The 16,227-nt window shown below is 39.9% G+C and overlaps 1 protein-coding gene across 2 annotated transcripts in view; it reads left to right on the forward strand.

The window, feature by feature from the left end:
• The window catches only part of PLXNB2 (plexin B2), a 262,361-nt gene that overhangs the window by 71,623 nt on the left and 174,511 nt on the right, over positions 1-16,227 (forward strand). For both annotated transcript variants that reach the window (XM_074827664.1, XM_074827665.1), the window contains exon 3: positions 12,424-12,612. The gene's annotated coding sequence lies outside the window, so the exon portion shown is untranslated. The remainder of the gene's footprint in view (positions 1-12,423; positions 12,613-16,227) is intronic.

Below are 16,227 nucleotides of genomic sequence, written 5' to 3' on the forward strand. Positions count from 1 at the left end.
CAAGAACCACAAAGGCTCATTTCTTGTTAAAGGCTGCCTTAACCCTTGGCCAGGTGGGTGTCATGGGCTTTGTTCAAATGCTTTGAGCTCTGTGACGAATGGAATCACAAGACCCCAAGCCACTCTGCTCACAGGACTGCAGCTCAACATGACCCTCTCTGAACCTTTAGGAAGACCAAACACTGTTCAAGGAATGTGATTTGAGGTTGGGTTTTTTTGCTGCAGAAGGATATAAATACCATTCACTGTATTCTACTTGATGAATCAGAATCTGAAACTATTTATTTTGGCCAGCCTAATATGCTGTCATCCTTCTTCCTTCTGGAAAATTTTGGCCTTTCCGTGAGTTCAATTCCATGAGGAACATAATTTCTGACTCCTGAGAAGAGCAGTAAAAATCTGCAAAGCTATCTTCACTCAGATTTTAGAAAGAAGTCAGTTATAAAGTTGGTGATTTCTGCTGCAAGCTTTTTATCATAACAACAATTTTGAATTTTTAAAAAATTTAATAAACTCTGTGTTCACAGACACACTTTAAATTTGGATGTTATGCGTCCAAACATTTGCCTGCCCTCACTAAGGTAGCATGAATTGTTGCTGGTCTTTTTGCTCTGACTTACGGAAAAATATTTTTGGAAATTAAAAAGTGCTTTGAGGTTTTTTGGTTTGTTTTTACTTCAGAAGAGCTCAGACAGGTTAATGGGGAGGTTTTTGCAGATTTTCCATGTAGAAAATGTCCATGCACATTTAAATACCTTTTCTCAGAAGCCTGTAATGATTATCTTTGAAGCTCCTTCCATGCCTTTGACTGTTAAGGCATAGAAAGGATGTGTTATAGTGATCCAAACCCAGATTTAGTATTAAACTATTTTGTCAACATTTCTGTTGTCTTCTTGTATAGGTATTTATGCTGAATCTTACGTTTATGGAGTGGGAAGGTATTATCTCTCCTACCTTGCAAACAAAAACCTGACCCAAGTAGGTATGTGCCAGTACTGTCACCAAAGATTGGAGCCTAAATAGTGGGAACAGATTCAGGGTTTCACTATCAGTTTTCTTTCTTTGTTCTTCTAATAAAAATATCAGTTTACTCTGATGTTCTTCATTACCTCTAGATTAGCCAAAAGGTTCTTTAGCTACATCATTACTAGCAAGCAATGGGTGCTGTATAGATTTATAATTGAGTAAACACATGTAAATTAAAACAGCTGAAGGTCTAAACGAACTTCACTTATAGGATATTCTGGCATGAAATACATTTGGAGTAGCATTTCATCCTTTTTTATGTCATGCTCAAGGCAGATTGTCCAGCAGCAAGCCTGTATTTGTTATTGATTTTGTTTAATTTTCAACTTTGGACCCAAGCTGTTTAAACAGATTACTCCCTGCTTTTATCTGAGTCAACTTCCTCATGCTTTCATCAAAGCGAAGAGATTATTTGACTTTCTGTCTCCTAACACAGCATTACAAGAGGGTCATATGTTAAGTGACAGTGATGGATTCTATATCAGGGAATGGCCACTCTGTCTGCATGTAAGTCCCCTGTAATAGTTCCCTGGCAAAGACAAAAGCATCTCATTCTTATTTATTTGGAGGTATTTATTAGTATTCATTACAGTAGTATTTACTCTCTAACTGAAGCTAATATATTTCAGAACTAGATTAGATGAGGGTATGTTTGAACTGGAATAATAATGTGCAGGCATCATACGTTTGTGTCATGGCACTAATTCTGTACTTTAGGCAACAGTTTCTTTCTCTTTCCTGGGCACACAATATTTGTGAACTGAATAATACCTAGCAAGAGGAGGACACTTGCAGTGTAGCTGTGAGAATTTTATAGTAACTAGCACTGTCACAGGCTTTGGGCACACACAAAGTTTACTGGTGGGAGCAAAATCTTTTATCTTTGGTGTCTTATGAGAAAGTTAAGGTGGAGGTAGTGAGTTAACTAATTTCTCAATCAGGTAAATCTACGGAAAATACTTTGAAGACTCTGCTGGGAACATACAGAAATCCATCTGCATTTATGTTTCAGTTCTCTCTGTAGGAACAGTTGGGTTATAGATGTAGAATATGGGTAGCATAGATGTAGAATCAGGATAGCAGGTAAAATCAATATGGACAGCATCAGATGCTTTGGAGATACACAGCATCGTCAGTGACTGTAGTGTTGGCAGATTGCGTGTGCATCTCCTTCTGTGAGCTCTCTCGGGCTTTGTGCTCCAGGCTGAGTAGGTGAGGTGATAAAATACCTTCTGTAGGTTCTGAAGACACTTTATCCTAGAGAGGAACCACAGATATTTTCTACTCTCATTTAAGTTGTGGAAAGAGGACTTCAAACTGTAGCAAATGACAGCTCCCAGACACAGCCTCAATTCACAGCTGAGCAGGCAGGGAAACCCTTCCAGGGTTTTCATGCAGGAGGCACATGACTCCTCCTGAGCAATGCAGATGTATTAACTTCTAGTTATGGGCAGGCTTTTCTTCTCATTGTGTCCTTCTGAACAAATGGTTTATACAGAGATCTGAGTGCTGTTAGCTTGGAGAGAGCCGTGGTGCAGGTGATCTCGGGCTGGTTGCTGGTTCCCCAGAAGCTCCCCCCCAAAGTCGTCCTCCGAATGTGGATCAGGGATTCCTCCCAGAGAGGGTGTCCTGGATGGGGCTCAAGTGAAGGAGGGAGGTGCACAGAAACAGGAGCTGCAATAAACTCAGGAATGGCACAGGAATAAAAGCATTCTCGTCTGTTTTAAATTTTTCATGTTAGCTGTTTAAAAAGAGCTGCTGTAAATGATCAAGGCAGTTGCAACTATTGAAGGAGTGTTTCTGGTATGGCTTGAAATTGAGTACTAATTGGTTGTATTTCTGTAGGAAAAGCAGCACAAAGCTGAAATTGCTATACTACTGAAAGATGATGTGCCTCGGCATTTGCTTAGCTGTGTATAGTCTAACATCTGGACATACTGCAGTCTTATTTGCAACCTACAGTAACTCTACATATACTTTACTATAAAAAATCTGCTTCATTTGTGTAGTTATTGGTGCCTATACATATGCAATCACAAGTTATCTTTCATCATTATATATTTCACAGGGAAAATATGGATTAAAAAAGTGTTAATCCTAAAATTAGAAGAGCAGTCCTGATGCAGATGCTGAATTGTTTCTCTGTTAGTGGTCATTAAGTTAGGAAGTACCTAAGCTTTTGGCTGACCAAATTAGATCTGATTAAGTTAATCACAAGTTACTTGTGTTTATCCTCCATAGCATGTCTGTTTACTGAGAGTTTTGTGTATATGTTGAGAATGAGAAAAAAATGGACCTGCACACTTTTCGTGTTAGTATTGAGGATTGATATATTTTTGAGTTTTTTGCTTATACCATGTAGTGGTGTATAAAATCGGATCACAAATGGTGATTATAATGATATGAACAGACTCACTCTATGATATAGAGCAACCTACCTACCTTCCTTTTTTTGTAAAAATACGCCCCTAAGTCAAAGCGTTTGTCTAGCATAAATGCCTAGAATCTTACTAAAATCTGATCTCATTAAGTACACCATCAGTATTAAAATAGTGTATCCTAAATCTTAGTCATTTAGAAATGATCAGTGCCTGAAAAGATTAAATGAGAAATTCACCAATTAGTATAAATGTCTTAGTGGAGCAGAAAGTGACTTCAAAGAACTTGTGGATATATTTGAGTTTTTTGATATATATATTTTCTTTTTTTCTGAAGTACTTCCAATTTGGAGACAACTTTTAAAACCTTTTTAGCATAATATTGGAACATTTGAAGCTCCTTTATCATGTGTGTGCAAGCCAAATGTAAAGGAAACATTTGAAATATTTGAAAATATTTTAAAACTGTTTAGTTTTTAAAGATGAAAGGATTGAAAATGAAATGCAAAGTCTTAGTCTGCTTGTGCTCTTCTGCTGCATCACTGGGTTTTTTTATGTGTGCTGGGGGCTGGTGTTGGATGTAGCATTTCATCATGTTACCCAACCCTTTTGGTATGACAAGTCTTAATATGAAAAAATCGTGTTTTCTGTCTGCATCTGATCATCTCTGCTAGCCATTTGGGCCCATCTTGCAATCAGATGGTATCAGACAGTACTACAGAGTCCAGTAAACCTTGAATTCCCAACCTCCATCAAACTGGCAAGAAAGTGAAGCCTCAAGTCCTGCACAGAAGGCTCCCTCCATTGCGTGAGGAGCATCCCAGTCTCAGGCTGCTTTAGTCCCATGGCAGATTATACCTAGGAGCAGCTGGCATTTCCATCTTCAAGTCCTCCTTATTTGTGTTGCACAACATCTGGCAACCAAAAAAGTTTTAATAAAAAGTAGTATTAGAATAGAGTGTCACATGCTGCATAAGGGATAGCTTGGAAAGAAAGCAAGTATTGTATCCTCTTGTGTGCAACATCCCCATGCCACGGCCTGGTTTTCTTAGTAACAGATGCAGCCTGTTTTTAAATATGGGTTATTTTGGTGATTTTTTTTTTTTTTAAACAATGTTTCCTAGTTTCCACAGAAATTTAAGCAACACTGAGGCTTGTTTTGGCCATTCTGCAAGGGACACTGAGTAATTCAGATTTAAACCTTTTGACTATGCCACTGCATACTGATGATGTCAGTAGGATTCCTTATCACTGCTAAACGTCCTTTGTGTTTTTTGCTGGAGCGAGAAGCAAGGAAGGAGTAGTACATCAAAGCAAACAGTATATTTTTGTAACACCACGTGTATAAATACTGGTGCAGTGGTGCTAGTTTCCATATTAAATGCCAGCAAAAGTTTTTAAAAATCCACCTCAGAGCTGTAGGTCCAAAAATGCATGGTAAGGCAAAAAGGTGAATAAACCATTTAAATGGTGAGGGTTTAAGTGGGAAGGGGGCGGGGGAAAGGCATAACTACAGTCTCATGCTCTGCTGTGGGAGCAGGAGGAAGCCCAGATGTATTTAAAAAAAATAAGAGGAAAAAGGCTCTTTTCCATCTCATGCTGTATCAAATTCCTCCCTCCTTAGCTTTTTTTAATCCTCCAGCATTTTTAGAAATTATTGTTTTATGAAAAATGTAAATGTAATTATATATAATGGGTATTTATTATAAACATAATTATGCAGTTTTCAAAGATAGGATAAAAGCCATTACTGAAATAAGAAAATGCTTTCCTATCACCTCTAATAATATTTTCCACATCCCTCCATTTCAAAACAGAAGTGAATTGGATCAGCATGAGGAAGCTGTTCATACTGGTTCCCAGCTGTGGATGTGTCAATGGAGATAAATTTCATGTCCTCGAATATTACCCCTTCCCAAGTACCGATTTGCACACACCTTAAATTCCAGTTTGCCAAAAACCATTTTCCAAGGTGTTCATCTGCTCTCTCAGTGAGGTTTTGAGGTTTCACAAAGTGTTTGTACAAGGTGGTTCAAGGCCCAGGTGACTAAATAAAAATAGCCCCAGCTGTTGTAAATGGCAGCTTTTCTTTGCCTTCCTTTTGGAGGAGCAGAGGTCAGGGATATACATTTATTTCCTTCTTCGGTGCAGGTTTTCAGTGCCCTCCCAGTCTGTTTCTGTCCACTGGCCAGCTGGGCATTAGCAGCTGGTGGCTGAGGAGCAGAATTGGCCTTTCTGATTAGACTGGCTGGTGCACCTTGCAGGAACTTCTTGGAGCTGGAAAGGGGCATCTGAAAGTCCAGCTGTTGTCCTTGGGTCACTTTTTTTTTTAATAATATATGAAAATCTTAGTAGGCTTTCATTCAGTTTGTAGTCTTGGGGAGTAATAAAAGTCGTTTCTATAAGATTTATTTATCCCTCAGCCCAGAAAATTGGGAAGAGTATCCTGCCTCTTCTCTCAAACCATCATGTTCAAGGTTTTATGTGGAGTTTTAATGAAGCGATTTTGCATAGGTGTGTTTCTAGAAAGGAGGAAAAAAAAAGTTTGGGTTTTTTTTTCAATTCGTGTCATCCTAAAAGCTGTCTTTGCAGACAAACTGCTTTTGCTTATTTGCTTTTGTAAAAGATGTGTTTATGTGTGTGCTGCATAGACCTTCTCGGTGACTTCCACAGGGTAGGACCCTCTGTGCTTTTGCGTCACATGCTGTACCTTACAGAAGTTACCTCTGGGTTATTGTAACACCAGTTTTTTGATAAATAACAGACTATGAAAAAAGTTTAAGTAAAACACTTTTGGGAATAGTAAATGACAAACTTCTCCAAACGTGGTTTACGAGAGCCTTGTAGCCCAATCTTCTAAAAGAAGCACCTGCAATCTGGCTTTATAGCTGATACACAACTAGTTGGCAGACAAAAACCTTGCTAGGATTTCAATTTACAACCTATGATACATAGGGTTCTTTCTTCCTTGTAATGCTTTAAACTGAAATTGAATTTTAAATTAACTTGACACTGGCTGTTTTCAAGTCAGATAAATAACCGTGTTCCTTTTCCCTCCGTTTGTAATATATTTGATATCTTACTATGAAAGTATTTCCTGAATTGATATTAATATTATACATTTGCCAGTCCTTAATTTCCTTAGGAAAAAAATAAAAAGTGAAACATAACTATGTAGCTGTAAGAAGTATTGTTTACACTTTGTCAATGATACGGTTTTGTAGTTTAGGAATTTTCCAGTTCTTTTTCTGTTGCTCACTGTAAAAACTTGTGGTTTATTTCTGTGTTTTTTCACATAATTTGATCAAACAGTGGCCTTCAGAGTTATGTTCTTTGAGCTACCATGCATGTAGGTAGCTTCCATTTGCTTTAATTCATCAGAGGGCCACATTCTTCACTTCAGTACACATTTACACCTTCACAGTGTTAATGAATCAATGTCTCAAGTCCCCGAACTATCATAGTTTGGGGGTTTGGTGTGCTTTTTGTTATATTTTTGAGTGTGCATTTTTTTAAGCTATTAGACCCACACTCTACAGGTGTAAATGCTTGTATAACACAGCAGGTAGTTATGAATGTGGTCAGTGGTGTCTTAACCTGACAGCTGATAGCATAAATCTTTTTTATACTTGATAGATAGCACCACTGGGAAGAATATTATAAAAGGGCCACCATAACAAAAAAAAAAAAAAAAAGTTTTTTTTCCTAAGTATTTTTAAAGAAAAGTAAATAAATACCCATGTTTCTGAGTGTGCATGTATAGTGGAAAGGAAGACTTTTACAGCAGAATTGTTTTGTGGGTTTTTTCCCTAATTCTCACACTCATAAGTGAAAAAAACTTTCTCATAAAACTGTATCTGGAAGAGCTTATACTGAAGGACATACAGTGGCATAATTTACAGTGTTGGCATGCTGGGCAAAATGTATTTCTTCTGTTCCTGGTAAAAAATGTGGCTAACGTCATGGGTCCTTATGTGCAACTTGAAATAAAGTGTTGGAATAAGGAAGGTGTTCTCCAAACAGCTCCCATTTTGTACTGTCCAGCTTCCTGTGGGGCATTAGCATTCCAGAAAGAGTTTCACCAGCCCCAAAGGCTTTAACAGTGGTCAGGACAGGCAGAAGGAAAAATTACCAAACGCTTCCCCTCATAGGCTTAGGGCTGGCATTGTAACCAGGGGCTTTTGGGAGCATATTAAAGATCACTGCTTTCCTTGCCCACTCTTTCCTTATACCCTTGCTAGCCAATACCAGTATGACCCGGGAGCCTCTGTTTTTATTACCAAGTGCAGTGCAGTGAAGAAATACTTGGAATATTTCCTTTCTGTGAGTGTATTAATGAAGGAGAAAAAAACCCTCCTTAAACAGGACAAGAAGTTATGCAGACCTGCCCGACAGCCAGAAATTCTCTTAGGCAAAGGAATGCCCCATGAAATTGAAAAGTTCTCTCTTGGTCAAATAAGAGTGAAATACCAGAGCCTTAGTTCAGTTGCTTTTCACTGTCTTACAGTCCTGTCATCTCTTCTCTCCTCTCCCTTTCCCCCACCACTCCCCCAAGGTGTTCAAATGGAAAAGCTTTCTTTCGAAGGTGTTTACACAAAAAAGGCATTTGGCAGCAGATGAGATTTCTTCTGATCAAAAGCATCGCAGTGCACTCTGATCTTTCCCCAGAACTTAGATAAACTCTTGCTCAGTCCCCTTTGCAGTTACGGATCCTTTTGGTGGATGTTGTCATTGCATATTCTAGGGGCGTGCGCCTGTGTGTATCTAGGCATATTTGTTTGAGTCTCGCCCAGGATATATGCCGTCATCTTTCATCCCAGGGAGAAGAGAGCCTAAATGGGTTTATCATGGGGTTTTCATTCACTCTGTCATTTCTCCCTTCTTTATAGTTCATTGCTAGACTTCTAATTTTTCCCGACAGCAGCACACACCCCTGCAGCTGGCCCTGCATAATGATTCCGTCCTCCTAGACTAACACAAGAGTGGATGCATAAATCTCCTGCCATCAGGGTGCCTCCTTTAGCAGACACTGCCCCCTCTCCCCCCTGGAAAAAGATCTGTCCCCTCTGCAGCACTCTCATTTACCACCTACTAGTTTTGCCCGCTGAGCCAAGATGCTGCCCATGACCATTATCCTGCCTATGCTAAACATCAGGAAATGGTTCTTTTCTGAAAAAAATACAACCATTTTTTTCTTCTTCCCCTAATGACAATTATTAGTGGAAATTGGAGTGCCTTTGGCGATTGTATTTGACGCAAACATTACACCATACAGCAACCAGCTCCTGTGAAAAGCAAGAGCTGACTGATGGTTTGAATTAGGAGCTGGAAGATGAGGAGGACTGTCAGGGACAAGAATTTTGAACGAAATATAGGTCTTTAGGAGGTCTTAAGTTAGAGATCCCTGTGTTCACTGAGGCCTTGTATTAATTCAAAATGATCACTTCAAACCATTGGGTAAGGGCAGCGCTGTCAAATCCAGGGCTTCCCAGCTGCTGAACTCATCCAGCACATTGGCAGTTTATCATTCAGACGGGACTTGTGGACTGTTTACAAAGTATTGTTTGAAAATCTCTTCTTTAGCCCTCCATCCTCACTTATAGCAGTGGAATGTAACAGCTGGCTAAAAATCAACGCAAGAATAGTCTCTGTTCCTGTCCTGAAGATGAAAGCAGGAACAGGATGAATGTGTGGTGTACAGGAAAAGCTTCGTCATCCTTTACCAGCAGCAAAGGGATAGGTAAAAGTCAGCCTCTCTTCCAAGAGTCTCTTCCACAGAATACTAGATTTCTTAAATGGGTGTTTGGTGTTAGCAATGTGCTGATAGTCTGATATTCGTAGTTGCTCTGAGAATTAAATGATGTTTTTCTTCAGCTACAAGTATTTGGCTGGTTGCTGCTGTCCTTATGATGATTCATATCGCAGTTATTTTAAAGAGGCAGATAAACTACAGTTGTTTATATACAAACAGAATATGGCATTGGCTGCCAGAAACCAATCTTGCTAATATTTGGCTTGCTAGGTTGCCTGTGTTTCATGTTTTGGCTATCAGAGAGAGTAAGCTTAAAATTAATTGAAAAGAGTTTCTTTCTGAGTGCGTTCAGAACTAGTGGTATTTTCTCCTCTGTAAATGCTGGCAATTGATTACAAAATGTCAGAGGTGTTAGCAATGTCAGCGACCTTCATCTAGCCAGCTGGAATAATAGGCAAGACTTGCTTTAGGACACGCTGCGGTCACTGACCAGTTTTGTTGCATCTGCAGCCAACTCTGTATCATTAACAAGGAAAAAAGAGTGGATGGAGGAGAGTGGATTGTAAATGTAACAGTGCTCATTCCACTAAATTTACTTGAAAAATGATCGGGTTTTGTGTCCAATGCCATTTTGTACTCTTCATGATCTTCTAATTAAGCCTGGAGGATTGTGGATCAAGGCTTTGATTTGAGCAGTACTGGCTGTCCTCCTTCCAGAGAAGCAGACAAAACTTCCTCTCTGCTGCTGGGGGCTAACTCGTGAACTGATTTCTCTTTCATGCCTTGGTTACTACACATTATTAGGAATTCCACTCTCGTGACTTTATGTGCAGAACTGCATCCCTGCAGTCGATCTGTCTGCCAGCTGTGCATCATTCCCAGGATGCTTGAATTTGACTTTGCATCTCAACTATTCCCACTTAATGCAATGAGCTTTGAAGCAAACTATGGGGGTGTTGAAGACATGTCTAACAACGGTCTCTTTAGACTGTGTTTGAGGCTAAGGCTCAGCTTTAAAACTGGTGATGGTGTTTATGTCTTTGAAATAATTTTATTAGAATAAAGCAGTACCTGTGATTCTTGAAAAATGAAGGAAGAAAGAATGTGTATCCCCTTGCTTGGTAGAGCCCCGTGAGTGGTTGAGGGGATTACCCCTTTCTTGCCTCGGTGGTCCCTTGCAGCAATAGCAATGATAGAGTCTGATGGCCAGTGTGCTGGTTGGGATTAGCAGAGAGGGTGTCTGCAGTTCTTGGAGAACGGGGAAAGGAGAGGAGGGCAGAGGTGATAGGAGTGTTAGACTTTGAAGAGCAAGAATAAGGCTCTGTTGGATTTGAGAATTTTCCAATCCCATGTGGCATTCCTTTGCCTTAATGATAGGAAAAGTCTGTTTATGTATTATTGTAATATCTTGTCTTTATGATGTTTTAGGACTGGAATTCTTGCACTCTATTCCCTGGATATCCCATCTATTAAATAACATCTCTGTTCCTCTCTAATGAGAGCAGGTACACAAAGAAACGGAAAAAGATCTTTCTGCGTTACACAAGTTTTTCTTGGGTTTATTATTAATCAAGAAATACACATATGCTTAAGGATTTGGGGAGGAAAAAAAATCATAAAGTTTGTCTTTTGAGAGTCTCTTTGAAAAGTCAGCTTTTTACTGCTCAGTAAACCTGCCAGCCAGCTAAAAGGTTCTGCTCGTGGACATGATGGAGGCAGCTGGAGCTCAGGCCTGGGAGCTGACTGTGTGATGCTCTGCGAGAGATGTGGGCTTGTGCATGACCTTGTGCCTTGGCAGAGGGAGGAGGCGTTACCAAGAGGACTGTGCTGGCAGGGAGAGGCGTGGAGTGTGCAAGGGATCCTGCTGCTTTTGCTGCAGACTGATCTGACAGCTGCATGTGACATGACAGCTCAGGCTGAGTTTAAAACAGTGTCCTGACTTCAGAATCGCAGGTAGAAAATGTATTACTGTAAAGTTGGTGGCTCTTCTACAGTAAATACCAACACTTTTTTTTTTTTCCCCCAAGCCCTTTCTTTGTGTTACCTAACAGAGGACTTAGGATACATTCTCTTAGCTTTCTTACCAGGCTAGTTTTACCTAATTGTGTTAAATCCTTTCAGTTTGAACATCTGAAAAGATACTTCTGCTAATTCAAGATTAAAAATGCCTTTTTATATGTAAAATGCTTATAGATTTGAACTATTGAAAGACTCCATGTTGGAGGAGATGCATACAGTAAAAATGGTGGTAAACATGAAAAAAGATTGGCTTGCTTTTCTGAGAGGTACAAACCAGTCTTTCTTCCCTTTGGAAAACATCATAGGATAACTTGGGTTGGAAGTCATGTAGTCCAACACCCTGCTGAGATCAGGTTGCTCAGAACATATAAAGTATTCAGCAGTCTATTCTACATAGCTCAAAACTTAAGTATATGGTGGTGAGTTCTGTGGGATTTCTGAAAGGGAAAAAAATGATTTGTAATAAGTGTCCTTTGTCTTCATCTTGCAGAGGGGAAAAAAAGAGGGAAGCTGAGGAAAGGAGTTCTTTACTATGCATTTCCTTTTCTTTTTAGATGGAAATAAAAATTTCATCAGGCTAAACCTTACTTTCCATACTCAATTATTTCCCAGAAAGCTGGTGTAAGTATAGATATAGGCTTTTTGAGAATATGCCCCTAGAAGTTAATTTCTGAAGTGAAGTGAAACTGCAAGGTGACATTGCTTTTGAAGAGTGAGCCTTAATAAAGGACTTCATTTAGGCATCCATCCTTGAAAATGGATGGTGAACTATGTAAGAGTTGGGAGGCAACGGGGAAACAAGGAGATGCAAGAGAATAATAGTAGATGAAAGTTAATGCTCCTGTTTGAAATTAGCACTGGTTGATTTGGTCACCCAACCATTGGCAGCTCAAAATCAAATTCTTACCATAAAGTCTTCTTGCCACACATTGGGCTTGAGTAAGTTTTTTATGTGTCTACCATTATCTTCTAGAAAAGTGGCCCCTCCAAGGCAGAGTTACAATGCTTTCTAAATAACTTTCTGGTGCTTTGCATGTCCTCAAGTCATTTTAAGTTGAGAGGGCACCTGCAGTAAAGAAAAGCAGAGACCGATGCTTATTGATAATGGTAGCTGTAATGAAGTTTCACCTTTTATAAGGCTGCATCTCCAGCAGTCAGATAATGTAAACGTTCATCACTGGGTCTTGAATATGAAATGTTGCATCACTCCTGTGCTGAGGGAGCTGAGAGCCTGTTCTGTTGTTCCAGGTGAGAAGAGTGAGGGGGACAGCCCAGGGCTCAGTTCTGGAGCTCTCCTGGTACCCGCTGGAGCACAGCTGAACAAGACTAAACACTGACGCCGCCCGGTCTCCTCCTGAAGTCCCATCAGAAGTGGATTTCTCTCTCCCAAGCCGTGGTGTGCATTGCAGACTTCTCATGTGAATTTTTTGTTTTCAGGTAAGCTCACTTTTTCCTTTTTTTAATACCTTAGAGTTTTCTAAATGAGAAATTATATTCTATTTTTCTAGACAAATTTGTTGCTATTCATCAAGACTTTCAGATGTTGCTGGAGCATATAATAAATGTTTATTACTACTAATGGAGATAAAACTTCTAGGAGCCAATCTTGCAAGAGGCATTAAAAATTAGCAAAGGGATAAAAAAAAAAAAAGAACAGCTTGGCAGAGGTTCTGTATTCATAAACCTATTTATAGATGGTATGCTGGGTAGGAAAGCAGGTTTGTGCTTCTGCCAGCAAGATGCTCAGCCTACTGCTGTGCTAGTGGTTGCCCTAATTTTGCACTTACATTCTGAATCTCCCAGGGGGATGCTGAGCAGATGTGTGATTGACCTGAATCTCAAAGGTGCGTGGGTTTGACTGGGTCTCTGAGAATGATCAGAGAGGTTTGATCAACTTCTTTTCCAGGACCCATTCACGTTGATTAGCACGTGTTGGCTTGACAGGTTTCTCAGAAACCAGCTTGTAAAACCTTCTTCCAACTAGGAATTTTCTTTATCCTCATGTGGCCAAAGAGACCTGAAGTGCAGATTGACAGAGGCGTTGCTCAAACATGGCTTTTGGTCTGTTCTTTAGCTGCAAAGTGGTTTAAAACCATTTTGGCAGCTCGCTTGGTGCTGGCGACACTCCTGGAAGTGCTGCTGTTGGGAGCACTGGTTCCAGCCTGCCGTGAGCCTGGAGGGGAAAGCAAAGCATTTCAGTGGGCTTGCCTGTGCCGCCTTCATCTCAGCTACCAGTAATAATTGTCTATAGACTGTACTTTTCAGAAGATACCACTTAGCCTTTCCAGCAAGAGAAACACGTGTCTCCTGTCTCACACCAAAGAGAAATGAAACAGTGGGAGAGGAAAATAAAATTTACAAAGAGCCAAGTTAAGAAAACAAGTGTATTCTAGTGTTTAGCTAGTATCGGGCTGCATGCCAGTTTGGGGAGGTTTTTGTTTAGGTTTTGGGTTTTTTCTGGGATGCTTCTGTGCATTGTTTTACTTCCCCTTAAAAACTAATAGGAAAGGGAGGGATCAAAATATAGTTTCACACGTATGTGAGCTGCAGAACAAATAGAAGTGAACACAGCTGTTCTAAAGCAAAAAAGTACAATCTGCCTTCGCACATTCATTTATGAACCTAAAATCATGATTTTTTGAAATGTAGGAAAAAGCATGAAAATAGTCACTATTTAAGCTTATTAGAAATACACATCAGAGAAGATGAAAATCACTGAGGAGCAAAGGTGGGTCCCGTGGGGGATGTGAATGTAAGGGTGGACTCACTGAAAGCAAGTAATAGCAGAGTAATTTTGCTGTGGAATTTTAAACCAATTATGTGAATAGTAGAGGATATGTTCTCAAAGTAGCCAGAAGTGCTTTTTTGTGGGTATAGCTAACATGGTTTCAGAAAGCCTCTGCCTGGCCAGGGTTAGCACTCCCCACAGCTGAGACGGCACGAGTGCTCTCATGTTTGGCTGTACATCGCTGCCTCACTGCAAGTCGGCCTTTCTCGATCTACCTCTCCCATGGTAAATCTTCCAAAAAATGCACAAATGTATGTCTGATAATACCCAGTGCCTCAGCTCGTTTCTACGTCTGACTGGAAAGTCTGATGTTCAAAAGGTACTTGGTCTTAGATTTTGGAAAGATTAGACATTTTGATAAGTTGCATCAAACTACATCAAACTTTTATTGAAATTACTGCAAGCTTCACATAACTGGACTGATTAAAGATAGTATTTCAAGAAGCCTTCACTGATCTAGTTGTTTCTTGAGCTCTGTTCCTTTGAAAGAAAGATTAGCATCCTTGTGCTTTTTAATAAAACAAGCTGAGTACTAAAAATCCACTGTCAGCGGTTTGGCTTGAACAGCAGACTATGTGGCTCATTGCTCTACAGAACATGGAGGATATTAAATGTGGATATTAATTTTGTTTGTTCCTCCATCACAAAGAACGTAGAAATTCTCATGCAAGAGGAGAAAATTGTTTATGGGATTCTTCAGCATTGCCTTTTGTAGTTTGCAATTATAAACTTTGATGCATAGTGGATATGAAGTGTTTCCTGGTGTTAGATGTGTGTAAATAAGTATAAATCATGTTGGTTGGTTGGTTGTTTTTTGGGTTTTTTTTTTAGAATTCTTAAAGCACCTACATGGTAGTGCTTAGAAAGAGAAACAAAATTGAGATGTCTACAAATCTTTTCTTCTTTTGTTACTAGAAGCTTTCCTCAAACTTCATTAATCTTCAAAGTTTTCCTTTTAAATGGGTGGCCAGTGTAAGCATTTCTGCAAATTCATTTAATTTGAAGATTTTGTCTCTAAAGTTGTTCAAGTAAGCATAGCTGCAAATCTGATTCACTTGTGTGGCAATGAACTTCACATGTAAATCGGGCTTCTAATAAGTCCTTATTGTGCTAGAAGGTGCTAATAGCTACCATCAATCAGAGGGCTGGTAAAAGTTGTTCTCCCCCTCTCCCCCAGACTAAATGAGACAGCAATTAAATGCCCTTTTGTTGAGTGATAGCTGAGACAATGGAAATCAATGTCCAAAGCAGAAACCAGAATGGCAAGTCTTAAGTATAAACTAAGCCATGTGTCCCAAGGGATTGGCATGTTGATTTGCTTACAGCTGAGAGGGTATATGAAAGGAATAACTGGGATTGTAGACAGCAGGAGAAGCAGTAAATGCTCCTTGGAGTGAAGCCAGAAGGGAATATGTGCTGGGAAGACTCCTAAATGGAGCCGTGCTGCCATCATCTTGCCTCTGTGCAACCCAGGCTCAGCCAGCAGTTCAAATTTGATCCGGAACAGGCCCTGGAATAAGATCATGATCAGAAAATAAGATACCAAGTTTGTTTGTGGTAGGTTTTTATGTTAACTGCTCAAGAACAGGCAATATCTGATCTGGTATGAAGCCTACTGATACAAACTTAACCTTTCAGTTTTTCTGAAAGTGTTTGAGCTGGCAGGGTGAGTTTATACTCGACCAGTGCTGTTATTGAAGTGGTTTAGATCCCTGGAACAGGATTTGCTTTGTTGATAAGCCACATGCTGAGAGCAACACCCCCCCCACCCCCCCTCCCCAAATGCCATCACTTTGTTCTGAGTGCTTCCCACCCCCCCTCCCTAAATGCCATCACTTTGTTCTGAGTGCTTACAGGTGCTTACAGGATACAAGTTACTCTTGTATCTCTCCTAAATAAAATTTCACTGGAAAAAATCCCAGTTTGCTCATCCATTTCTTGTAGATGAAAACAATCCCTTGAGACCCTTAGTACTGGTGAACAGTTTTGACCAAAGGATGTACAGTCACTTAGGTGGCTGAAAGTGTTTTGGTTGTTGTCTTCACTCCAGATCTTCTCCAAAGCTCATTATGTCGATGGGACACTTCCTTTTGACTCCAGCTCACAGTTCTGCCTTAGCTTTATTGCCTTGCTGAAAGGGCCTTAAGTTACTCTTGTGCACAGGGCTGCACTGTCTCTAAACTGTGTGGGTTTTTTGGTTTTTTGGGGCGTTTTTTTCTCCTTTTGTGCAAAACTGTAAATGCATTGAGAACAACAAGCTATTG

The sequence above is a fragment of the Strix aluco genome, chromosome 5 (genome assembly GCF_031877795.1).
Source record: "Strix aluco isolate bStrAlu1 chromosome 5, bStrAlu1.hap1, whole genome shotgun sequence".
NCBI lineage: Eukaryota > Metazoa > Chordata > Aves > Strigiformes > Strigidae > Strix > Strix aluco.